Genomic DNA, 27,755 nt, shown 5'->3' with positions numbered 1-27,755 from the left:
GTTCTTTCGGTTCAACGAAACACGTACCCCAAGTCAACCTATGTACAGATAGTCGTCTAATTTGCATATGTCCTTGGCTGACCTTAATTAAAGCTTTGTCTGTTGTAACCAATAGTTACTATTATCAACTATGTCTCCTATAATATACAGTAGTAGACGCCTCTCGTAAAATATGTACACGATATTTGTTTGTATGCCGGGCCTGGATCTTGTCAAGGTTTTGTCATTTTTTACTCCTCAGACCAGTTGACATTATGGCTACATCAGTACATAAATAGTAAACACACCGACAGCAATAGTGATTAATGACAAAATATTTAAACTTTTTTTTTATAATTTAAATTTTGATTTCTTTTATAATAAAAAAACACAAAAACACAAAACATTTAAACTTACTACAGTTAGTGAGTTACTACTGTGGTTTTAAGATATTTCAAATGATTTTCTCCTAACATTGCGGTGCACGTGTCTATTTTTAGCTTCAAAACAGAAAAGAAAGGTAAACCCCAACCTTTGTGTATTATGGTTAGTGTTTGGTTAGAAACATAATTTTTTTTTATAGAAATGTTCATATCATACTGTAGCTGACACTGTATTTGCTATAAGATATATAAGAGTGATTATTTTTTAAAGTCATCACACAGAAAAATAAATAAAATACTGAAGATGAGTCTTCAGTTATATAGTTGAAAATAAGCGTAACAATTATCTAAGCATAGCTAAATACATTCTACCATATTTAGTGTTTATGTTTTCTACATGGGTTGTACTTATTTAACTAGTCATATCAATAGCAAGTTTAAGAAAATGGCGGCCGTAAACTGTCAATGTCCTATTTTTATTACATGCAAGGCAGTGTGAACACTTGAAAGGAGACGTGTGTGTCTAGGCTACAACAGAAATATCAGGTACGCCACTGACGATAATTCACTTATTTTATTAAAATTGAAAAAAAGATTATTACGTCATACCATCCGTTTTTAGGTAGTATTTAGAATTGTCAAAGAAACGGATTGATAAGTTGCAAATTGTGTCAGTTAAAGGTGTTTTACTTTGTCCTTTCACTTTTGAAGACATCTGATCACTGTCGAGCTTAGCATGTTGGAACACGTTTATTCTGCGAAAAATGCATCACTGTGCAGTAGAGTGAGAGTTCGTAGAAAATGCGTCACCACTGCCAAGGAAACTATTCATTAGATTGCTTGACCACCGAAAGTTTTCATACAAGTCTGCACAATTGTTTGGACATTTTACAGTTCGTACCCGTGGACTCTCAGGCAGATGTAGGTTAACATCGAATGTCTCCAAGTTGTCTGTTATGTGTAGCAATTTAGGATCACATTTGACAAATAAGACAGACTGCTCATGCACAATATGTGGCAAGAGACTTTGACGTATGCCGCTCATAATACTACATGTATGTACACTGCAGTGACAACAATTTCAGATACAAGACAGAGCGTGTTCGGCGTTTGTTTTAACCGGATCCGTCTTGTCTAGCCTGTAACACTTTGTGGACGAGACATGGAGTGCATACAAGGTAAGGATCACAGATAAAATAGTATAAAATTGAGAATGCGTCCTCACATATTTTGTATGTGTAAAGTTAATATAAGTTTATGAACAAAAACATGGCGGATGAAAGCAGTGATTAAGACATGCGTGATTTATTATTGAAATTGACATATAGGGTACTAGGGACTTTACAATTTTACTTAGGGAGCCTTCGGTAATTACGAGGGGTGGGGTGGGGATTTAGATTATGTCTGAGCTGTAAAATGTACAGACTGTGTTGACAAGCCAAATACAGGGTATTGTAACATGTTTTAAAGAGTAGAACAAGAAACTGCACTTGACAGACAAAACAAAAAGTGCTGAAAAAAGATCATCAAGTTACAGATACTGTCCCTTTCATGAATTTGATTATACGACACATATTTTTGCCATGCAAAAATATCACCAAACTTACTGGTAAATTATCCTTTGTTTATATAATTGATATCGTGATTTCCATGTAGCATACACTCTACCTGGTCGAGTAACCTGTAATAACTCTGAAATCTCAGTATCACTTTGTGCATTACTGTTTTCATTACTCTCACTGTCACTTTCCTTAGTGTCACTGTCTTTCAATACATTGAGGACAACAACAACAACAACAACAACAACAACATCATCATCATCATCTTTTCAATGGGACATTTATTCGTATTTGCCCTATTTACAGTGAAGTGTTAAAATATTTACAATTATACAGTTCAGCAAAGTACGAATCTTGTCAATGTACAAAAACACTATTTACATGTTTTCATTATTCATAACGTACGTAGCTTATAAATGGGTTCAAAACAGATGTTGTTGGAGTTACTGTGACATGTTTAAGTTAAGTAAATCAGTGCTAAAATTCTAAATGTAATTGTCCATTTGATACGCTGCAGATGGCGTTGTTGATGCTCCAAGTTGAGTTGAATATCGTTAGTTGTTCCTTAAAGGTGATTCAAAATGCTCACAATCACTATTGCTATTTTGTTAGACGACATGTTTGTGAAACGTATTCTGGTTTTAAAACTTTAAAAAAGCGTCTGCAAACACCTTCAAATGACCTTTTTTCAGTCAGTTCCCTTCGGATTTACTTCGAGAGTTTTCGGGTGTTTCCGGTCCCACCTAGACCACGGGATTTTATGACGTCATAGAGAGACATCGTTAGCACGTAGCCTATGACGAGCGTAGTCAACAGGTGAATAAAACTCAACAGCATTGTGAAAAAATACATTGCCGGTGGTTGTAATAGACATCAGTAAACAAAAACTACAGCTACATGTCTTATTAACCAACATTTACTGATATATTTACTCACATTTCCTGACTAATTGTCAGTGTCTGTGGGCATAAATGCTAAAATATTATGTCCCCATATTAGACAGACATTTGTATTTTCATGAGGATGCAATATGCGTTGTCAAGAATAGTTTCAACAAAATGTGGCATATAGGTAGCATACTATGTGAAACATATGCACATCACTTTTTTTTATGACCGAATCAAATATGGCAAAATGGCAGCCATATTTGTTGTTAAATTTCAAAATATGCATCATAACTTTGGAGGTATAATGCGTAGTGATTCCATTCAAGTGCCTACACTCATGTAATGAAATATGAGCTTTCGCATAAGACCCTGAGCTGTGATCTTGAAAGTGTTTTTCAATGTCAAATAGCCAAATTTGGGTTATCTCATAGGTTTTTGAATCAAACATTTCAAGTGATGATGATATTTTAATCATGTCTTGGTTTTTACCTCCCGTAAGGGTACGGGAGGTATTAAAAGGGGAATGTCTGTCTGTGTGTGTGTCTGTCTGTCTGTCTGTCTGTCTGTCTGTCTGTCTGTCTGTCTGTGTGTCTGTGTCATCATTTTCTAAAAACCGGCTGGCTTAATTGTAATGAAATTTGGAATATATAATCTTTAATGGCTAGACCTGATTAGGTTTTGAGCCAGATCTGTTAATGTTTAATTAGAGAAATTTGCATATTAATGAAATCAACTAATTATGCAATATCTTAAGACTGCATACTTCAATTTCAATATAATTTAGTATATTCGTTAAACATAACAACATACATTTGTCCTATAAAATTCGTTGATGTACCTTACAGCGTTAATGAATAATTTGCATAATTAATTATTTTTGGTAATTAGGCTGCATACTTCAAATTCAACATAATTTAGAACATACATTAACCATAAGAAAACACATATGTCCTATCAAGTTTGTTGATCTACTTACAGTGTTAATGAATAATTTGCATAATTAATGATTTTCGGTATTTAGCCTATATCTTAAGAATACATACTTCAATTTCAATATAATTCAGTACACACGTTAACCTTAACAATCACATATGTCCTGTAAAGCTTGTTGATGTACCTTTCAGTGTTAATGAATAATTTGCATAATTAATTATTCTTGGTAATTAGGCTATATCTTACGACTGCATTCTTCAATTTCAATATAATTCAGTACATACATTAAACATAACACATTGTGTATGTCCTATAAAGTTAGTTGATGTACCTTACAATGTTAATGAATAATCTGCATAATTAATGATTTTCGGTAATTAGGCTATATCTTAAAACTGCATACTATTTCAATACAATTTAGCACATATGTTAACCATAACAAAGCGGATATGTCCTATAACATTTTTGATATAGCTTACAGTTTTAATGAAAAATTTGCATAATTAGTGATTTTAGGTAATTAGGCTATATCTTACGACTGCATACTTCAATTTCAATACAATTCAGTACATACATTAACCATAACAAATTGTGTATGTCCTTTAATGTTAGTTGATGTACCTTACAGTGTTAATGAATACTGTAATTTGCAAAATTAATGATTTTCGGTAATTAGGCTATATCTTAAGACTGCATACTTCAATTTCAATACAATTTAGTACATATGTTAACCATAACAAAGCAGATATGTCCTATAAAACTTTTGATATAGCTTACAGTTTTAATGAAAAATTTGCATAACTAATGATTTTAGGTAACTAGGTTGTATCTTAAAAATGCAAGCTTCAAATTTCGTATAATATGATACATACATGTATATCAACCATAATAATACGCACCTGTCCTATGAAGTTTGTTGCTACAACTTTTACCTTTAATGAGTATTTTGAATAATGAACGATATTCAGTAATTAAGCAGTATCATACACTCTTACATACATTAACCTAAGAAAGCACGCTTGTCCAAAAACAAAGCCTGTTACCATTGTTTTTTTTAAAATTTAATGAGTTATTTGCATAATTAGTGATTCCCTTACGGGAGGCATTCAGTTTAAATCTGGTTACTATGTGAGGCATGTGCACGTCACTTAATTTTGCAACATTGGCCTGAATAGCAAAATGGCGCATGGTCACGTTTCTGATAAACAAGCAAATTTTGCCTGTTATTGTCAAAAGTTTAAAGTTTAAGTGTCTACCCTCACATTATCAATGATGAGCTTTCTAATGAGACAGTGTCCTTGACAACCGATTTCAAGGTGAAAGGATCACACTTTTTCGTTTTATGTAAACTCAAGCAATTTAATAAACAAATACTCACACAGGCCAGATTTCTTTCCATATCTTGACCTTTGGTTTTGATCGCCATATTCAAGGTCAAATAGCAAATTAGTTAACAAATTCTTAAGCTTTGTGTCTTGAGACATCATTAAGATTTGCGCAATAACTTTGCCATAAAACATACAAGGAGGAGTATGTCTTCGAGTGAAGACTTGTTTAGTACTAATTAATGTTAACCAATACACACAAAATAAGTTGATAAACTGAATACTTTCGACTGCAAAATGATAGATGGCGCTGTTTGTGATCACGGTGTTACAACATGATCACAGAGAATGTTGCCATAGCTCTAAGTATACTGTTCTATGGTTCAGTAGAATTCTTATCAAATTTCGACTTTCTCTTTCAGGTAAAGTTCTCATTTAATATTTTGATTTTACTTCCACAGGCGTAGATTTCGGTCAGCGAGCACCTCCACTGATAAAATTACTAAAGGACATCCTCGACAAGTACCCAGAGGGAGGGCAGATAATAAAAGTAAGTATTTCATTCAAATAAAACAAGACACGTCGAATATACTATGTCAAGGAAATATGTTCAACTAGATGAATATAGATTTCTTGAATGTATGCATGCGCATTCTCTTAGCACCAAACATAAAATGACAACGTCAAATTAAACAACATTTTTGTCAACTTGAAGCCAAAATAAACAAAAAACAGACTGGTCAACAATTACAACACTAAACATTATTGATGAATAATCGTATTTTCTTTAAGATGGTAAGATTGTTTTTTTTTCTTAAATCCCTTATTATAGGAGTTGATTCAAAATGCTGATGATGCTAGAGCTACAGAGGTGAAATTGTTATTGGATACTTCACAACATGGTACAGACACATTACTTACACCGAGTTTAGCAGATTACCAAGGGGCAGCTTTATATTGCTACAACGATGGTGTCTTCACGCCAGAAGACTGGGATGGTATCCAGGCTGTGCAGCAGAGTGTTAAGAAGGATGATCCTATGCGGGTTGGTCGTTTTGGTCTTGGATTTGTGTCTGTCTATCACATTACAGGTATGTAATTGCGGGTCTATGTTTCATTAGTACAATGTTTCCCTCGAATGTCGAAACAATAGAGAGAGAGAGAGAGAGAGAGAGAGAGAGAGAGAGAGAGAGAGAGAGAGAGAGAGAGAGAGAGAGAGAGAGAGAGAGAGAGAGAGAGAGAGAGAGAGAGAGAGAGAGAGAGAGAGAGAGAGATGCATGAGCGAGCGAGCGAGCAAGCAAGCGCCATAATAGATCTGGAATCATGATCAAACGTTAAAGAGTCTAATGCTGACGTTTTATATCTCTTTTCCTGAATCATGTGAATGCGGCCATTGAATTCTGGAAAACAAATATCATTCACAAATCCAGCCGAAATACTCTTCAAGTACAAAATCTACACAAATGTACACGTTACTATAAATGTAAGCAAGTACTTAATGCACCAGTGTTAATTCGTTGTTTTGGTGAATTATTTCTAGATTTACCAACAATAATGAGCGCTGACAAAATAGCATTCCTAGATCCCTTTGAAAGACATTTCAGAGATTCAAACACAAGAACTGGGAAGGCCATACCACTTGATCATAAAATAATGACACGTTACAAAGACCAATTCTCACCATTCACCAACGTTCTTGGAATTGGGGAAGAGCATTTCGCCAACAGATACTTTGATGGAACTTTGTTTCGATTCCCCCTTCGCCAAACACCTTCTCCTGAACTGTCATCAACCGTTTTTACTCCAGAAAGGGTACAAGAGCTCTACCAGTCATTTGAAGAAGATGGGGATGTAGTTCTATTGTTTTTAAACCATGTCAGAAGAGTTAGCCTCTATGAACGGACAAGATCAGGAGAAGAGAAACTGATATTTGAAGTCACAAAAACTGAGGAAGACATCGATAGTAAGATGAACTTTTTAGAAGATTTGAAATCCAAACGTAATCCCTCACCATATTTCAGCAACCGAAGCATATTAACTTCAGTGCTTGAAGGACAGATGATCAAATCCATGAAAAGGAATTGGCTTGTCCTGAACAATGTCTTTGATGTCTCTGGTAGGTTAAAAGAGTTAGCAGAAGAACTGAAGTTGCTTCCATGGATTGGGTTAGCAATGCCACGTGAAGAAAAGGTGTTACAAAATATCAATGGGAGGATCTTTTGTTTCCTCCTTTGCCTCCAAGCAAAGAAAGCACCACTGGTTTACCGATTCATGTTCATGGATATTTTGGTTTAAGTGACAACCGGAGAAGCTTAAAGTGGCCAGCAGCAGACCAAAAGCATGACCATACAGCTGAATGGAATCAATTCTTGGTTGAAGAACTACTTCCACAGGCATATTCTATGTTAATTGTACATGCTGTTCAGCAATTGGTATCGCCTAATGATGTTTACAAGGCATGGCCAACTACTGAAAGATTGGAACCCCATTGGAAAGATTTTATAATGCCATTCATTGAGAAAGTTTTCAAAGAGGAAGTTCTCTTTACCAAGGCATATGGAGGTAGATGGCTTTCACTAGAAAAGGTCCTCCTGGAAATGATGAGTAAAGACTCGGGCTACTCGATAACTCAGCGAAGAACTGTCACTGAGTATCTCATTGCATGCAAGGAACCTGTAGTTTCAGTACCTGATAATGTGTTGCATTGTATCCCCAAAGATGTAAGGAATCGCAAGGAAGTCACACCTACAATTCTAAGGAATTGTTTGCGCATCAATAATGTTGTGAATCACACCAAAGAGGAAAAGAACCTCCTTCTTGAATACTGTCTTCAAGATAGAGACTTTAGTGATCTCCAAGGAGTTCCCTTACTTCCAATACAAGAATGTACAACTACAACATTTTCTGTTGAAGATGATGTTCCACCCGTGCTTTTCCCAACATCAGAAAATCCCAAGATCTTAATTCCTGGAACAAGTGATGTATTTGATTTCGTGGACTCCAACCTGCCCAATCCATTGAATGCAACGCTAAGGGATGTGGCAGCCAGTAAAATGACACAACTAAAAGAGATGTCCTTAGATGATGTCGTTCACTTTTTGCCAAAAGTACTACCTGGAGAATGGTTTGAAGCTAATACCTGTATTGTAAAATGGACACCAGATGTAAATGGTCACCCATCAAAGGAATGGTTGTCAGAATTTTGGAAATGGTTAGAGGACAACTTTCCCACAGATATTGAGTCATTTCATGGTCTAACTATTATTCCAGTCAGTGATTCTCATGATGGAATGAAACTGCTGAAACTTGATGAAACTACTCCTGCTATTTATGCTTTTAATTTTAAAGAAGAGCTTCGAGAATGCCTAGAGAAACTGGGGGTCATTTTGCTCACTTCGCATATGCCATTCCTCTCACATCCTCAGCTGGAAAGATATGTGCATGCAGAAACACCAGAGGGTATAATGAGTGCGCTTATGAAGATTCATCATTCAAAACTGGTAGAACTGGGTAAGGCATCTAAAGAACAGTTGGCTAGCTTCAGACATTCTGTAAGCCAGTTAAGTAATATATCACCTACAGACGTAGATGTTCTTTGTCAGATACCTATTTTTGAAATCGTACCTGGCAGTGGAGATGAGAAGGAATTCATTGCAACTAGTCTTGGAAAGAATGATTGTAGAAAGCCTGTAGCACAACTGCAGATGACAAACCCGCAACTTCCCAGTGGAGTACGGTTGAAACAAGTATTTGTAAATGGGGATGACACCGACTCTCAGCGTCTCTTAAAATTACTTGGTGCCAGGCCAGCAAGTCTTTCTGAAGTAGTCACCTCATTCATTCTTCCTGACATCAAGGCAGGGTTTTACAAATCTGACGAAATTGATGTTATTATGATGTGGCTACTCAAACACTATAATACTTTGTTTGATGAGGACTCGGGACTTCCAAACAGCCTAAAGGACCTACCTTTCATCAAGATATCAGATTCAACAAGAGTGGCCCCAAATATGGTATTTGATCCTGACAATACTGTACTCAACGATTTGTTTGATGGTGAAAATGTTTTCCCGATATCTCCATATGATGATTCTGATATATTGATGGTGCTCCGTAAGCTAGGTCTCCGGAAAGAAGCTGATGTAAAATCCTACGACCTCCTGAAAACTGCAACTGTATTAAGTATCACAGCAACTGGTGTACGTGCAAATGTTGGAAAAGCCAGGGCTTTGCTAGACTTTATCAATGCTCGCACATCCTTGCTATCAGATACTATTGAAGGTAAGCCTTTGGTACAACATTTGAATAACATAGAGTGGATTCCTAGATTATGCAAGAAACCTGACAACTATCCTGCAATCGTACCGTGGTATCAAGATGACCCCCACCTCTACCGACCATCCGACATCTATCCTTTAGAGTATGCATCCTTAGTTGGAGCAGTCAAACCCATTTTTGAATGCAAACTGCCAGGTGATCTGAGCCGTCATTTGAATTTCGCCCAAACGCCCTCTGTCGAGATACTACTTCATCAGCTAAGCCAAATTGTAAATTCTTGGAACACAGCTAATGATGATGGCAGAACGGTATATGGTTACCAAAGCAAGATAGAAGAAAATGTCCATGTCTTATATTGTCAATTAGACAAACAATACAAAATGTCAAGTCGAGAAGAAAGGAAAGATATAACTACACAAATATCACGATTGGGATTTTCCTGGATATGGAATGGCAATAACTTTATTCTGCCGAAGAATGTAGCCATCAAGACACGTTTTACATTTGATGTAAAGCCACATCTATTTGAGCTTCCACAACGGCTTCGTCATCTTTCAGAGTTCTTTCAAGCCTGTGGTGTAAAAGGAGAATTTGGTGACGATCAAATGGTGTCGATTTTGGAAATAATCAAAGCTAACATGGGTACAACTAAGACTAGTGATGAAGTACATAGAGATATTCAACTGTGTATCAACATCTTAGAATGGGTGACTAGAAACGGTGAAGAGGTGCCAGATGAGATCAGGGGAAAATTACTAGTACCAATTCAGACTAATGGTGACAGTCTAGAGTTTTCTTGTACTGATGAATGCACTTATTGTGATAATGATGCACTTTTAGAAGAAGAAGAATGCATGTCAAATATGATTGAAGATGAAGATGAGTGTATAAGACTTGTACACGAAAGAATAGCCAAAAAGACTGCCAAGCTATTGGGCATTATACCATTAAGTCAAAGGTTGGCTCAACCTGATCCACTTGGTTTCGAGTTTGAGCAAACAGGACCTTATGAACCACTAACAACCCGATTGAGGAATATACTGAGTGATTATTCAGAAGGTGTGAGCATTTTCAAAGAATTGATTCAGAATGCAGATGATGCAGGGGCAACAGAAGTTAAATTCTTAATCGATTGGAGATCAAACAGAGATTATCAAGGGCGTCTGTTTTCAAAGGAAATGAAAACATGCCAAGGTCCTGCCCTCTGGGCCTATAATAATGCGGTTTTTACCGATAACGACCTGATCAATATCAACAGACTTGCAGGGGCTACAAAATTGGCAGAAAAAAACAAGATTGGACGATTTGGTCTCGGGTTTAACTCTGTGTATCATTTAACTGATGTGCCAAGCTTCATTTCGAGACACTTCCTTGTTATGTTTGATCCACATACAACACACATACCAAACCTCATCAAGGACAAGACGAAACCCGGTATCAAACTCAACCTTAGGAATAATCCTAAAGTATTACGGATGTATTCCGACCAGTTCAAAACATACACTGGTATCTTTGGCTGTGATGTCATGAATGGGTCTGATTTTAATGCCACGTTATTCAGATTCCCTCTTCGTTTTGAGGTGGATGCTAAACGAAGCGAAATATCTGACACTGTGTATACAAAGAAGAGAATGGAGGAGCTTATTAGTAAATTGAAGGAACATGCACATTCTCTACTTATATTCACCCAGAATGTAAAGAGTGTATCAGTATTTGAGAAGACTGATGACTATGAAGAACCTCTTTTCAAAACTGATTTAAGACACATTAAGACATTGCATACAGAAAGTGAAGGAATATTTGCTGGTATGAGGCAAATCCTAAAGGCAGGAACAACATTCCTTGAAAAGGTCCATAGCCAGGAGGGAGTCCAGCCACCATTGTCAGTGTATATTGCAAAGAGCTCTAGTGTTACATACAGACATATGAAACAACACAGCTATGATGAACAGGTATGGGCCATAAGTTCATGTGTGTCAAATGGTGAAGCTTTGCAGTTAGCTTTGAAAGATACTGGACAAAGAAATGGTCTCGTGCCTTGTGGAAGTGTTGCTGTAAAATTATCATGTTGCATCAGCAGTTATTCATTAATGACTACTAAAGGAGAAGCGTTTTGTTATCTACCACTACATGTAACTACGAATTTGCCTGTTCACATAAATGGAGGATTTTCAGTGGACTCAAGTCGGCGTGATATTAAAAAGCATGTTTCATCAGATCTAAATAAGTCAGAAGAAGTGGAATGGAATGAGGTTCTCATGCAAGACGTCATTAGCAAAGCATATGTCTGTCTCCTTGAACAACTACTGGTCAGTGAAGTACTTGTGGATAACATGTACATTTACTCACTATGGCCAAGGACGAGTAAAACAGATGGAAGTTCATTTGCAAATGTAACCAGTGGATTCTACCAGCGAGTGATTGCAAATTCTAAGGAGAAATGCATACCAAAGCTACTGGTACAAGAGCCATATATAGCTGGTGAACACTTCCTGAGTTTCAATTCAGCAAGATTATTAGCACCAGTCATGAAAGATGAAAATGAACAACTTGCTAACTATGGTCGAACGATTCTTAACAGTCACTTTGTTGATGATAAAACCTCTAGCAGGACCACTAATATTCCTGATGACATTCTCCAATCCCTTGAAAATCTTGGCTTCCATGATGTAATAACTAAAGTAACTGTTACTGAAGAGCTGTTTTATAGGGAACATGTATTCCCCTTCCTGATGGAGCTAGAATGTGGTATACGAGATATGTTTATTATCCATGTACTGACTACTAAGCGTCTACGAACACAGCAATACATGCAAACGTTATTTAAGGAATATCCTAGCATACCAACATCTCCAAATGGTATGAAACTTTCAAGACCTTCAGACCTAGTGGATCCAACAGCAACAACACTTGCGAATCTCTTTGATGATGAGGATGGACGATTCCCACATGGTGAAAGGTATACACAACCTAATGTATTGACCAAGTTAACTACCCTTGGAATGGCACGAACAAGACTAGAGTGGAAAGGCATACTTGAGAGAGCACATTCTATATACCCTTTATATGGAAGAGAGAAATTAAAAGCATTACAGAGGGCAAAGTATTTGATAGAATATTTTAATTGCATGCCGGCAGAGCACGAAAGCCAAAGAAGCTCAATCAGAAGTATAAGATTTCTTCCAGTTAAGCGCAAACCTAAATGGTACCCACTCTCATGGTTTGTTGTATCTGAGGAACTTCTTCCACCCTGTGAGTTGTACAAGGGGAACCATCAAAACCTAGTTGGGGCAGTGAAGCCAGTCCTGAACGATGACACACCAGAAAATGGTGGTTGTGGAGTAGTACCAGTGAAAGTTGAGAAAGACCTTGGACTTGATCAAATACCTGATATCGATATTGTCCTCGAGCAACTCAATAACATCATAGATTGTTGTGCTGCGGCAAAAGGTCATGCCACAACAAAGGATGTATGCAAGAGTATATACCACTTTTTGCAGTCAAACATCATGTCCAGCCCTTACCCCCATGGAAGATATGGTTATCACAATGTTAATGTTACAAATAAACAGGCTCTTCATAAAGTCACCAAATATTCAAAGCCATTTCTGCTGGTCGATAAAGCATTTGTATATCCTCATCAAATTTGTCTCAAGTGGGATCGGAATTATCCTCCTTACTTGTATCGCATGCCAGACTTTATGGAGACATTTATTCCATTATTGAAAGCAGTTGGCGTTAAGGATCACTTTAACTGGCAAGACTTTGCCACGGCTATATCTACACTTGCCACTCAGAAAGATAATTGGCCTCTTGGCCAGAAGGAACTTGACATGGTGTGTGATTTACTTCATAGATTTCCTAGTAGAAGCAGTCCTCACGGTGAAGTATTCATACCAGATGAACAATGCATTCTACGACACTCAAACCAACTAGCTTACAATGATGCACCATGGATAGAAACAACATCACACGACCTGAAATTTATTCACAAGTCTATTAGTCGACATCTCGCACTGGAATTAGGAGTCAAACCTCTACGATCAAAGCAACTTGACAGCTATTCGACTTCAGATGAATTCTACATAGGAGAAGAATTTGGACAAACAGAGAAGCTAACTGACAGACTAAAAGGCATACTGCGAGACTATCCAAGTGGCATTGAAATTTTGAAGGAGTTAGTTCAGAATGCTGATGACGCCCAAGCTACAGAAATGCACTTCATATATGATAAGCGAACACATGATAGCAAAAAAGTATTTGGAGATAGCTGGAAGGATCTCCAGGGACCGGCGCTATGTGTCTACAACAACAAACCTTTCACAGAGACAGATATTAAAGGAATAAAGAGATTGGGAGTTGGTGGTAAACGAGACAGTTCTGAGGCAACTGGGCAGTATGGTATTGGATTCAATGCAGTGTATCATTTGACAGACTGTCCGTCATTCATTACTGATGATGCTGATCTTCTCATTTTCGATCCACATGCAAAGTATGTACCAGGAGCTAACAGACAACATCCAGGAAGGCGAATCAAAGTAAAACAACTTAAGAATGATTTTCCTGATATTGTACTTCCTTATCTTGGAAAACTAAAGAAACTGAGAGGAGCTAGTATGTTCCGGTTGCCGCTTCGTACTCATCATCACGTTTCAGAAATCTCTGACAAAGTGTGGAATGATGCAGCCGTAGAAGAACTTTTGCAGTCATTTCAGAATGAAATGCAGCATATTCTACTCTTTCTGAATCATATTCATGCCATCAGTGTTTCGAAAATTTCTGAAAATGGAAATGGTGAAATGGAAGATTTGTTTGCAGTTATGGCAGACATGGATGACACTGCAATAGAAGAACGAACTCAGTTTTCAAAACAAGCTGTTTCATATGCTAAATCAATCAATACAGGCCATGTGAATGTATGGGATATACCTGAAACCAGTACCACTTTCCACCTAAATATTACGGATTCAAAAAGGAAGGAAAACAAGTGGCTGGTAACTCAGAAACTTGGATTCACAGCAAAGACCAAAAGAGAAATGCCAAAGTCATATTTCACAGGTCTCCTCAAGTTAATTCTTCCAAAAGGAGGTGTAGCCATGCCCATCCGCACTTGTTGGGAAATGCAGTCAACTTCAGAAATGATCTCAAAAGCATTCTGTTTCCTTCCTTTGCCTATACACACAGGGCTACCATTTTGTGTAAATGGTCATTTTGCCCTTGGAACAGATCGAAGACATCTTTGGCATGAAGGAGGCAGAAGAGATTGGAATAACTGTATTATGGAACAGGTCACTGCACCAGCTGTCATTGAGAATCTCAATGCCCTGAAGCATGAAATATCACACAGCAGTAAGGACATGGATAACCTGGTACATATGTATAAGTCTATGTTCCCAAACCTAGATGAGGTGCATACAGATTGGAAAGCTATGGCTCAGTATGTTTACAAACTAATTTACAGTGCAGATGTGGCACTTTGTCCTGTGATTAGACCAGTAAGTGAACTGACAGTTATCGGTACATGTCGAATAACACAAAAAAAGACTCTACATTGGTTCTTTCCTAAAGATGTTTTCTTTGATACACTTCCCGGCAAAGCAGATGATGTTGAATCACTGCAGTTTATTCTGCGAGAAATAGGATTTCCAATCACAGTACTTCCAGGGTCCGTCATCTGTCACTTTATGGCATCAAGCACCTTGAGTGAAAAATGTGATATGAAATGTATTACGCCTGAGAATGTTTTACATTTTGTTCGCTCCTACCCCTCATCCTGTTGGATAATTGGCAATATTCCATGTAAAATTCAAGACAGTGCTTTTCACAAATCTTCACATGTTCGAAAAGTGCTAAGCTACTGTTTAAAATCTAAGGAGAGAAACCTGCATGGTCTTCCACTTTGCATTACATCAGACAACACCCTGAAGATATTTGATAACAGTAAACCAGTCTATGTAACATCCTTTGCAACTCTCGTTCCTCAACTTAATCACATGTTTGTGCATGATGATCTATTATCAGCTGTACAGACAGTAGTAAAACCAAACAGTGCTGCGATACCTTTCACAGTTCATGATCTGAACTCTAACTTGCACATGGTGTTACCATATAGATGGAAAAACATCAATGCCTACATCAAATGGGATCCAGGAGAAGAAGAGCAACCATCAATGGACTGGCTAAAAACCCTTTGGAATTTCTTACATTCCAAAAAATGCAGTGGTGAACCCATCACAGCTCTAGGTGGGTGGCCAATCATTCCAACCACAAAGCGATATCTGGTACCACTTGTTTTAGGGAAGACAGTACTAAACCCATATGTCACAACCACTTGGTCTGTCATGAATACACTGAACATCTTACAGAAGCTTAACTGTCCCGAAGTTGACTATAATGCAATGACCGGCCTATATTTCGAAAAGCATGATGCACACCAACTTCTACAGAGTCATATAGCACAACCTAGTAATAGGAGAGATGTCTTAGAAGTCCTCTCCTATCATCTCGACACTGGTAAATGGATACAAGCTCCAACAGCAGATGAATGTTACACCATGTTGAGGTATTTTCAAGAAGAAATTGATGGATTACATGAAAACAATGAATACATACATAATTTGAAGAAACTTCCAATTCATCTCACAATATTCAACTCGCTCACATCTATTCAGGAACGTGGAAGATGCCATGTGCTTAGCAGTGGTATTCCTAATGTTGATAGAGATATTTGGATAGGGAAATGTAACTGTACCTTCCTAAAAGAACAACCAAGATTATTAGACTTATATGACAAATTGGGTGCTAACAGCATTACATCCTGTATGGTCTACATTAAATGTATCTTCCCATGTTTTGGAGAGTTTAGTCATGAAGGTCGCCTTCAACACTTGGAATTCATAAGAGACAGACTACTACCTTCCCAAGAAACTGATATTGTTAATCTCACATGGAAGTTAAAGGAACTGAAGTTTATACCAAGTCCAGTTGGTGATGAACTTTATCCTGCATGCCACTTCTGTGACCCTAAGAATATTGTATTTGCTGAATTCTTGCCAAGTGATTCATTTCCAACGAGTCCATATGACACAGCAGAATGGCTCCCTTTTCTAAGGGCATGTGGTCTCCAGAGCATTGTCAATGGTGAACAGTTTGTGAGGTTTGCATATGAAGTTGTATCTAGGAAGGTCCATGACAAACATCGTGCTATCATACAAGCTACTATGCTAATTCATTATTTGATGAATCATACACACCTCCATAATGAAGTTCTCCTCAACCAAATTTCGATGATAAAATTCATACCAACAGAAAAGCCGTCAAAGGATCTCCTCGCAATTTGTCCCAGAAAATACAAGACGGAGGAAGATTTCTCAAGTTATAGTGAGGCAGTACCTAGTGACAAGTCGATGTTGATTTGGACAGAAGTCCCAATGCTTCCAGAATGGACTGATCCAAAAGAGAGTGATGCATTGTTAACAGCAAAGAAGTTATCACTGGGACTTAAGATACAAAGAAATCCAAGTCTCGATTCTGTATTGAACCACTGCATCAATGTATCCAGAGTTGTTTCTCAGAGAAATACAATTGAAGTTGAGCATGAATCATCAGACCTGTTGTGTGATGTCATGGATAAGATTTATAACTATATCATGGAGTCATGTACTTTACATCCACAAAGCAATACCATGTGTTCCGGACAGACAACTGGCTCTATTTGTGTGAACTGCACAAAGATTCATACAGAACTCCAACATGTCCCAATGGTAGTTGTAGAGGAAGGAAAAGCAATGGTCAAAGCTAGACAAATATATTTGGAAAGGTCATTCGACAACTCACTCGAGCCGTATTTGTACTCTATACCGATAAAGATTGGTAGATATGTTGACCTTTTCAAACTACTTGGTGCGCAGGAAATAACATCCTCAACACAGTTTGCAATCGTCCTTGAAGAAATTCATAGTTTGAATGGTTCCAATGCTTTAAATGAAAACGACCTCGACAAGGCTAAACATGCGATGAAAGGTCTATTTACTAGTATGCATAGTAAGTGTGGACTGGTAACTATTCATTCGAATGCTGGAAAACCTGGAGGTATGCCGCACATTTCATCTTTGTACCTCTTAAGCAGCCAGAGACAACTACATCCTTCGACTCGGTTGGTTTTCAATGATATACACTGTGATGTTAGACGATTGGTTGAGCTTAGAGAACCATTCTTGGTAGACCTATGCATATGTGATATTGGTATTTATCCAGAACTTTTGGTTAATCATCTGCCTGAAGATTTCAGACCAAAGTATTTGAGCAGCATTGTCAGAGAAGAGATGGTAGAGGCATTATATTGCGAGCATAGCCCTGGGTGCTCATACCAAGAAGATTTTTCAGAACTCTTCGCATCACCTGCCTTAAAAAATGCAATCCTTCGATTGTTGGTAAAACATAACAAAGAATTGACCCCTGGGTTGCGAAACCGTGTAGATGAACTGGCGAAAATCGAAATACGATGTTTATCTTCTGTGCAAGTACAACTTCTCAATGTTCACAACCATACAGTGATTCCTAAAAGTGAGATGACCTCGCCACTTTACATGACTATGGAAGACAGCCGATACATTCTCAACTTACATCATGGCGCCTGTGAAAATGGTACGAAAATATATCTAAAAATGACTAGAGCAGTTTGTCAAGTTCTCCGAGGCATGGCAAATGATATAAAGCAAGAGATTGAACACCTTCTTCAATGCAAGACTGCTTATGATATCAACTCCTTCCTGGAAGAAGAAGGTTGTCTAGATGTGTTAGAGGTTGAGGCTAATCAGGTTCCAGCTATCGGATCAAGAATACCCGAAGACAAAATATTCTTCCTGGACCAAGATCCAAATTACTACTTCCGCAGGAGTGAATATGTCGGGTATATTCTAGATGGGGATACTGAAGAATCGGTGTATATCTATGCAAGGATTGTCAAGGAGGTTAAGCTTTATGATTCCCAGGTTGATAAAACTGGTCATAATTACCAACGCATGTATGAAATAGATATTGGTAAAGATGAAAATATGTTCATCTCAACCCTGGAAATATATAAGATTAAGAGAGTTCTTACGTGTAACTCGCTTGTACCGTATGAAGGGACACCATCCAGTAGTGTCAAGGAAAGAGACTTGGATGAGGTATTGGATGAAGTGTCCGATCTTTTAGAAGCTATCTGGTTTGATAATTCTCTCTCACAAGAACAACGTAGGCGGGCGATAAAGAGACTATATCTGAAATGGCATCCGGATAAAAACCCTGGTGATGAGAAGTTTGTCACAGAAGTGTTTAAACATCTGAAAGCCGAACTTGAAAGATTGAAAGATGGCCGCCCAAGAACAAAGAAGTCAAAGAGAGCATCAAGAGGTTCTGGTGATCATACTTCATATTATCCCCATTATCCATTCCACACAAGTAGACAGAGTGGGTATTCTGACTTTTACAGGCATTGGGATGATGAGGCCAGAAAATACCAGCGATATTCAAACAGTGGTAGTTCTTCAACGTCATCAACGTACACTGATGGGCCATCATCAAGTGCATGGTACAGATCACCTCCCAGCAGACCTGATTATAGTGAGGGGAAACGTTGGTTTCGCCAAGGAAGAGCAGATCTTCGTGCAGCCAGAAAAGACTTGGATGGAAAATGGCCTTCATTTGAATGGGTATCTTTTAAATGTCAGCAAGCTACAGAAAAAGCGCTTAAAGGAGGTCTATATGCTGTTCACGGTTATGTACCATACTCCAGGAGTCACTGCATCATGACGCTTGCTTCAGCCCTATCAAGTCATTGCAGTTCACCATCAGGTCTGATCACTAATACAAGAGCTCTTATGGGTTTGAAATGCGATCACTTACATCCCCGGTATCCAGATATGTATGGTGGATCACGAATACCGAATGATGCATATACTGAAGAAATTGCTACCACCACATTGGAATATACTACGAATATCTTAGACATTGTAGCTACACTTCTTGGAGAGCACATGTAATAAAGATCTGCCATGATTGGATAAAGGTATGTATTTTTCTTGAACATGTCGTTAGTAATTATATAATTTCTCAAAATATGTAATCCCTCGTCATTGTTGATCTAATGTAACTCTATCACGAAAGACGTTATGCGAGTTATAAATTTAAACATAATGTCATGATATAGTTTTAAAATTATTAACCTATTGACATGTAATATCATAGTGATATAATGAATTATGAGGGTGGGCTTACTCCTAACGAGTGGACATGGAATACCATAGTAGTACTTTAATACTTCAATATTTGAATTTCTCCAGATTTTTTATTTACAGGACAATGACATAACATATCAAAGACTGCAGCTGTGCAACAGACTTGTTCATGGCCACAACGAATCATAATGGTGATGAAAATCTGACGAAGAAGATGTTTAGGATACGATCGCCACAAACTGTGATAAAAATCCATGAACTATCATAATTGAAAAAAAAAAAACAATTTCACCCTTTGGTTTATACGTTGAAGTTTACAAAGTACTTACCTAAAACACAGAATCTGTAGTCGATTATCAATTTAAGTGTACCTGAAGAAAGAAATATGTGATCAAATACACAGTTTTCAAACATTTGTTTGAATGTTGATTTTCAAATGTAAAATGGTCAGTCACCCAATCATTATATTTGCGCATTATTGAAACATGCACACGATTATGATATTATTCAGGTACTAGGGTTACAAGAGAACCAAAAGCTCGTGTCAATCTTTCATATTTTCAATCATTTTGTTGTGAATATTATGAGTTAAATTCAGATATATCCTAACATCAATGCTGACATTATAAACGTAAATATATAGACATTCAGTATTTACTGAACGAAACTTTGATTGCCGACTAGAAGCATAGGCAATATAGCTCTCTTGTGTATCTCAGACTGCATATAGATATACTACATGTGCAAGAAATAAGTTGTAGTACTGTTTTTATACTTACTCAGATAACAAAAGAAAAATCATTGCATTCTTGTTGATATACCTGAGTTGGATATTGAACATAAAGTGTCTAAATTTAAATCGGATCATTATCCTATTGTAAATTGTAATGCTCATGATTCTTTTAAGCTCCAATGTATTCGAGCAAACGAATCACGTATCTATATCCATCTGTATCTTGCAATTGGTAGAAAAGGGAAGGGTGGGGGTCATTGGCGGAGGGATGATGGTATTGTCTACATTTGAATGCGTTTACAGTAGGCCAAAAACAAAACTAAATGATGTAGTATTGGTAGAAATGAAATATTGCGTACTATGTACATGTGGTTGTATTTAATTGCGCGTTGTTTTCTTACATGTCATACTACAACGTATAATACCACACACAGGTGTATCGGTAGCATTCGTTATAATATAGTTTATTTTGAGTTCCTGTCAAAATTTTTCTAGTTAAACCTTGATAGAAACGTATATCAATTAAGTGTAATGAGTCACGTATGGATTTATATATGCTGTGTGGTGGGATACCCTGAAAAAAAATTATACACATATTTCATAGATTCTAGATTTAACATGTACCAGAGAACAGAACAGTTATGCTAATAGTTATGTACGTCCTCAGGTCACCTTCTTAAAATTATAACAGTATTCGAATTCGTTTACATTCATATCACAGTAACACCTACTATATTTCACACTTTTAAGTGATGTGTAAAATATATGCATGGGTTGGAAGGGAGTCAATTTAGAAAAGGGGCCAGCACGGGGGCGGCCGCGGCACTTTGCCGTTGGTCGTCGGTGCTGGCGGTCAGTTTAAGAAAGCCGTGATCGACGCCAAAACACCGATATTCCACCCCCGCCAATTATAGTGACATATATACTAGATGATAAATAAGACGGATTTATTCATAACTGTCAAATATTTCGACGTTATCCAAATCACTGTATTTGTACGAAATGTGTTTCAGTAAATGAGTTGTGCTTCGAATCCTTGACAAATATACAGCAACCTAACCCCGTGGTCATTGATAATACCAAATATTGTTTGATTGTCGTACCACGTATAATGGCAGCTTTGCGTTAAATGTGATGTAGTTGTGTGTGGCTCGGTGCATGTTGCCTTGTAGCTATTGCTTATCAATTCGTGTGTGTCCACAAGACATTATTGTAGGCTATAATTCTTAACCTGTGAATCTGTCAGTGTTTGTCCAATGGCATATATCAGTTAACATACGGTTTACTAGTTATTAAATACAATCAACAGATTAAATCTCTGTCAGATACTTTGATCGTTATGTGCACAGCGATGATTGATTGTCCGAAATAAAATATGATATACAGATTAATGGGATGTTTGTCATAAAATAGGTATGAGAGAAAACTCGGAATACTAGATAGTGTCCCTTCCGTTATTACTATGGTGATCATATACTTTTAGAGAAAAAAGAGTTAGGAGAGGGTCACATTTTACTTTGATTACTTTGAACTTAGCATTATTGTTTTTAACTTTGGCATGATCTCACCGCTACCACTGGTTCCATATTGCATTGCTGCAACATGCCACCACTGCCACTATTGCAAAGTAATAAATCGGTCAAAGATATTACGACAAATGTGGTGGAATTGGAATGTTGACCTATTTTCCGATAAGGACAGTAGTGCACTCATCTACACTTTAGGGGTTCTGGCCTTCAGCTCTGCCAATTAAATCAAAACATTGAATTAAATAATGCAGTGCCTTCAAACACAATGACTGTAGTGGTGGTAGTAGTAGTGTGGAAAAGCAATCAATGCTTTTAAGATGTTCAATATGGTGGCAGCGGTGGGATCGAGTGCTTACCATTGATTCTGGAACTGGTGTCCCTTTTAATGCCTGACAGCATTTTAACCAAAGTGTTGTTTTTTAAATACATGTATTTGAACATGAATTTGGGAGAAAGGAAATTGAGGGAGGGCCAATTTTTAGAAAACGGAATCGGGGAGGGTCACATAACGGACTGGTCCTGATTTTCTCTGGCCCATCCCTTGTAATTACTGAAGCGTCCTTTCTGCTGATGTAAAGTCGTGATTTTGATTGATACATGTATTGGTGATGTTCTTTTTAGTGGTTTGGGAATACAAAGTCTGAACACTTACCTGACTACAAAGTCTTCTGTGATTGCATAATATCTTTGAGATTAACGACTGGGTAAATGTCATGATATAACTTATTCATGAGAAGTGATTTCTGTAAAGAGGTGTGACTGCTCATTGCCTTTCAGCTGACCAAAAAGGGCACCTGACTCAGGTTTATGTCGTCTACCAGTTGCTACGAATTGATACTATGATAACTCACAACACAAGCTATGATGGTCTTCCCCATCTCAATCAGAGACATACAGTAGCATCTTCTGGACCGAATGTGATTAAAATTAAACTTGCAGAGACAGAAATCAGTGATGTCATCCATTCTAGTAATCTTTATATAAATGCTAGATGTTAATACTAAAATGTAGAGTGGTAATTGGTAATGTAAGAAGTGAAAGTTAACATTATGTTAATAGTATCATCGTAATTCCAGTCAAACTGATCGGTCGCCATGGAAATAACAGTACTAGAGATAACGCTGTAAGGCAGTTAGATTATTCAACTGACGTCATTATGTAAATGTACACTCTTACTCAGATCAACATATCCACATAATTTATACATACGTTTATTTCATGTAAATCTGTACAAACTGATATTCCAAAATCGGTCATTGCGCGGGCAAGGCTAAATTTAATTGATGTTAACGTTAACGTTGGCGATGAAATTGACGGACAGTGAAAAGTAATTCGGAACACAGATCAGCGACGTGGGCTATGGCAGATTGCCTTTGTTCTATAACTTGTCAATCAGTGGATAGTCTCCTAATGATGAACGATCTTTCTAGCTAATTCATAAATAGCCTTCGTGAGAATTATTCGAGAATCAAAGACATTATTCAAGTAAATTAGTAGGTGCATGATAGCATTGCTGAAAATGAAAATAATGTATCTGATTATGAGGTGATTCTGGCGCGACAAACTATGTTCCTCTTTCATTCGTAAAACAGCATTTTCTAAGAACGTAAAGGATGATATCACTACAGAGACATCTTTATCTTTATGTACCCAGCCTATAGTCGCAGTGTGACTTTGTTTGATCACGAGTTAAAGTGTGCCATCTAGGCAAACGGAATGTGTATCATAGACACCTTTGAGAAGAATTCATATTCAATTATGGATATGGTGAATAAATATAACACTGTTTATACTTACAGAATAAACCAACGTGGCCGTCATGTGCACTCTACGCATGTTCCAAAACTGTTGCCAATTTGTGGTAATTATTTCTCGATTTGTGGGCATGGGGCCAGAGATTGGAATTACATGAAGTAATATTAGTATTAATAAAACAAATTGTTATTCTGAAAGAAAAGAAAGACAATCTCGAGTAATAAGTAATAAGCATACAATACGGAGACCTTAGTCACTAGCTGAAGGACATATTGAAGTACAATGAAGATGAGAGCATTACCAGGATTTGATAAAAATGCAATAGATATAATAACAAGAAAATGATATCAGAGAATTCGGTACAATGAGTGATAGGTCAGCTTTCATAAAGATGAATCATGTCTAGTTACTTCTGTTACGTTTTGCTCATACCAAAATATGTGTGTCTCTGCAAAGTGTCCATCCCACAATTTGATAAACTGTCGTATAATAACTCTGAAAGGAAAGGAAATGAAAGTCAGCCTTGTTTTGGGACAGGGTGAACTTTGGCAATGCGATACATTCCTATACGTAACTATGACGACTGTTCAATGCCCATAATTCAATAACATTAAAACAGATGGCTCCTGTTATTATAGAGAACCCCCAATGCGTTATTAAAATCTGTATTCCAAATAAAAAGCCGTGTGAATATAGCTATTAAATCTTTAGGGCTAGCATTTAACCCTTCAAGTACCGTAGAACTCATATATTTTATTCTAAAATTTCAAGTTTTTACATTACTCGCGATTCTGTGAATTCTATACACAAATTCGTAGAAATCACGTGATCAAATGCTTATCATTGTAATGTTGTACTTGGCACAGTGCGCTGTCCGAGTAGGTACCCACAACTGTTGAACGATTGGTCACGGTCATAATAGTGTACGAGTGCGGTGACGACCGCATATGACAGTCAGATATCTAGGCAGCAGAATTACAGCTACTGGTCACAGAACTACTGTAATTTCTACATCACTCACGAGGTTTGAATTTTACGACCGTCAGTTGTGTGGCTAGAAACCATAGATCCTGCGCGGAATTCATTCTCCGGCTTCTCTGTTTTAGATTTTCTCTCATGACTCTCATGAACATAAATTACACATGGCTATGCTAATCGTTGATAACAATATCAATTCAATATAAGTAAATGAAATAAAAAAATATTTTGCATTGCTCTTAGACTAGTATAATGCAAATAGTACCAATTAATCACATGATGAAGTGTGAATCATGGCTTCGAACTGAGCCAACCGACAGAGGTATTCCTCTTTCAGCTGGTCTTTAATTTATGGATCAGTGATCTGTAACAAAGTAAATGTGGGCTTGAAATCACCTGATATGGTCTGACATTGATTTGACACTATGTATAATTGTAAGATGAAAATAAAGTCAGTCATGTTTAGTAGGTATATGAGTCAATATAAGGGTACAATGACCTTAGTCACTGTAGTACATATTGCGATGAGGTAAAGACCAATACCCTGATTTGATAAAATTGCGAGAGATGAAATGATACAAATGACAGAAAAATGGTACGAGACGGTATAAAAGTAAACATTATTTCAAATCACCTGATATGGAATCAGAATTATATTTTATTTAATTCTGAAATAAAATGAAAGATGATTACTGGCGCCTTTTACTAGAGAGACACCCCCGGACAAATCGAAAATAATGCAAATAACTCTATTATAACTATCCTTAGGGTTAGCATTTCACACATCAAGTACACTACAACTCATTATTGTAATGGTAAAATTATAAATCGCATTATTTGTATCAAAAGTATGTTATATTACTTGCGATTCTGTGAATTCTATATACAAATTCGTAGAAATCACGTGATCAAATGCTTGTCATATTAACGTCGTACCTGGCACAGCTATTGATAATTGTTGAATGATTGGCCACGTTCATATCGTGTACGACTGCGACGACGACTGCATACAACAACCAGGTATCTCAGCAGTAGAATTATGGTCACGGCACTACTGTAATTGTTACCTAGTATGTCTGTTTGACTCACGAGGTTCAGATGTTCCGCCGCGCGGTTTGTCAATTAGCTGACTTAACGACGTGCGTTGAGAATGGATGTACAAGGTAAGAATTGGTCTACTAGAGATGCGCCATAGATGAGATTTTTAAGTATCTATGCAGCATTTGGGTTTCAAACTCGTAATCCTAGTACCTGTATTCTGTGTCACTTAGTTGTAAAGATGTACACAAAGTCAAGAAAATACAGTAAATCATAATATATAAATTATACAAAAGACAGTCTTGTATAGGTATACAGCGACCTTAAGTACTGCAACGCTTCTTATTACCATGACGACAATTACTCATAATGCAATATAGTTGAGACACATGGAATGGCAGGAAAACGATGAGAGAAAACAGTAACGATAGTTTCAAATCACCAAGCACAGACCATCCAATACATATCTGATTCTAAAATACAAGAAAATATTGACGTGATATGCGATCCACTATACAATGTGTATTTAACTATAATAATTGTGTTGCCCGGGAAACATAAATTAATTATTTAAGGATACTATGACAAGAATGTATGGGTCAATGGGACTTTGCCCGGCCGTGAGGTTAGGACTGAGTGCTGTTTGTTTTAGTACAATATAACATGTAACTATGGATTATTTGTATGATTATATCATTACTCCTGAAAACATTGTTTGTCAAGTTTCACCTACCCAATGATCAAACCAATACTTACTAAATGTGCCAGTATAACCTTATACATTATAGTGTTGTAGACATTATGACTAATAGAAATTGTGTTTGTTTGTTTGTTTGTTTGTTTGTTTGTTTGTTTGTTTGTTTGCCTGTTTGTGTATCTGTGTTTCTCTATGTGTGTGTGTATGTGTATGTCTGTATGTCTGTGTGTGCCTCTGTATGTACACGTGCGTGTGTGGGTTTGGTGCTTGCAGAGTTAACTTACTACAGTAAAGGATGTGTACCCTCGTAATGGTTTCTAGACACTTTGATTCTATCCCAGATATGTTAATCAAAACTTAAATAACTAGGGAATTGCTCAATGATATCGTAATCGGTACAATCAATATCAAAGGTGATATGTTTCACCTCCACAGACGAAGATTTTGGTCAAAGGGCGCCCCCACTGATTAAATTGCTAAAGGACATCCTTGACAAGTATCCAGAGGGAGGGCAGATAATAAAAGTAAGTAATACTACATTGTATTTGTTTTAAAAAAAAGAACAAACTATCGCCGACTTTCAAAGAAATGTGTTTATCATGCCAACGTTCATTGCTTGACTTCACGAATTTCTACTGTGTTATTGTATATCACGTCCACATAGCTCCTAAATAACATATCATCGGCGATTTACACAACGACGGTTAGTTTTTTAGCACAACTGAACTGAGGTTCAGTAGTGCTATAGGCATCGCCCGGCGTATGTATGTCTGTCTGTCTGTCTGTCTGTCTGTCTGTCTGTCTTTCTGTATATATATATATATATATATAAATATATATATATATTATATATATATATATATATATATATATATATATATATATATATATATATATATATATATATGATGAGGGTAGAAGAAAATCAAGTCGGGTTTTTCGTCTCTACAAGCCTGTTTCGTGAGTAAATCACTCGTCAGGAGATGTTGATGAACTGAATATACCTCGTATAAAGAAAATACCAAATCACATTAATTCTCTGTCCTTTCAAGATATTACTATCAAAGCTACTAAGTCTGCTACCTGCTTAGGCTTGAAACTGGACCCTGAACTCAGTTGGTCAAACCATGTGTCTTATCTCCGTAGGGCATGTGGTTTCCGTCTAACAAGACTGGCACGTGTTAGGCGTTGTATACCGGAAAAAGTCAGAAAGAATGTAATAGCTGCTACTGTCTTCTCCCTTTTAGACTACTGTGACACAGTCTTTTCTAATTGTAATCTCACTTTGAAAAGTAGTCTTCAAGGTATCATAAATTTTGCTGTACGAATTCAATGTGGCCTTAAAAAATCAGACCATGTAACACTTGCCAGAAATTCTCTAAATTGGCCAACTATTCAGGAAAGACACGATCAACACTTCAAAAATATTGTCAGTAAATGTATAAGCAAAAAAGTACCACT

At 37.1% G+C, this 27,755-nt stretch overlaps 1 pseudogene across 1 annotated transcript; it reads left to right on the top strand.

The window, feature by feature from the left end:
- The first annotated feature begins 1,207 nt into the window (after window positions 1–1,207).
- LOC144439972 (sacsin-like) lies at window positions 1,208–21,864 on the top strand (annotated as a pseudogene). The gene is made up of 5 exons (XR_013481154.1): window positions 1,208–1,540; window positions 5,528–5,616; window positions 5,899–6,157; window positions 6,607–19,395; window positions 19,685–21,864. The product of XR_013481154.1 is annotated as a sacsin-like (transcript).
- The last annotated feature ends 5,891 nt before the right edge of the window (window positions 21,865–27,755 follow it).

This window comes from Glandiceps talaboti, chromosome 1, assembly GCF_964340395.1.
Source record: "Glandiceps talaboti chromosome 1, keGlaTala1.1, whole genome shotgun sequence".
NCBI classification, from domain to species: Eukaryota; Metazoa; Hemichordata; class Enteropneusta; family Spengelidae; genus Glandiceps; species Glandiceps talaboti.
The sequence above is the reverse complement of the archived record's forward strand: the minus strand, read 5'-3'. Positions and strand labels throughout refer to the sequence as shown.